The sequence below is a fragment of the Bison bison genome, unplaced genomic scaffold (genome assembly GCF_000754665.1).
Source record: "Bison bison bison isolate TAMUID 2011002044 unplaced genomic scaffold, Bison_UMD1.0 scf7180017518981, whole genome shotgun sequence".
Lineage (NCBI taxonomy): Eukaryota > Metazoa > Chordata > Mammalia > Artiodactyla > Bovidae > Bison > Bison bison.
In genome coordinates, this window is record NW_011403253.1 from 1 (window position 1) to 603 (window position 603).

General features: G+C 78.6%; 1 pseudogene; it reads right to left on the reverse strand.

Moving 5' to 3' along the window:
* Positions 1-6: 6 nt before the first annotated feature.
* LOC104996022 lies at positions 7-597 on the reverse strand (annotated as a pseudogene).
* Between the last annotated feature and the right edge of the window lie 6 nt (positions 598-603).

Sequence of the window (603 nt, forward strand, 5' to 3'; positions counted from 1 at the left end):
AAGTACACCAGCACCGCGCCGCTCACCACCATTAGCACGGTCAGGGCCCGCTGGGTCATGGGCTTGTCGCCGGGTCGGGGCTCACGGCCAGGACACCGCCCGCGGGCCCCGGCCCCGCCTTCCCGCCGGGGTCGTCGGCGGCGGCCCGCCCCGGGTGTGCTGCCATTGCCGCCCTCGGCTCCCCGCGCGCCCGCGGCTTCCAAGGCCGGAGCGCGGCCCGCGGGCCGGGCGGCGGAGGACCCGGGTGGCGGAGGGGGCCGGGTGCGCGGACCGCGCGCCGCAGGCTGGAGGTCGGGCGCGGCCCGAGCCGCCGGCGGCCGTCCCGCGGAGGGCCCGCTCAACTCGGGCAGCAGCAGCGACAGCAGGAGCGCCGAGGCCAGGGCGCGGCTGAGGCAGCAGCTGCAGAGCGTCGGCTGCATGGTCCGCGGCCGGCTCCCTCACCGCGCGCGAGCTCCGGCGCCCGCCGCCCTGGCTCCAGGCGGGACCATGGGCGTGTTAACTGAAGAGACGGAGGAGAAACGCTGACGGAAGCCCGGGCGAAGCCCCGGCCCGCTGCAGGTGGCGGAGGCGGCAGCCGCGGCAGCCGCCGTCGACAACCGGAAG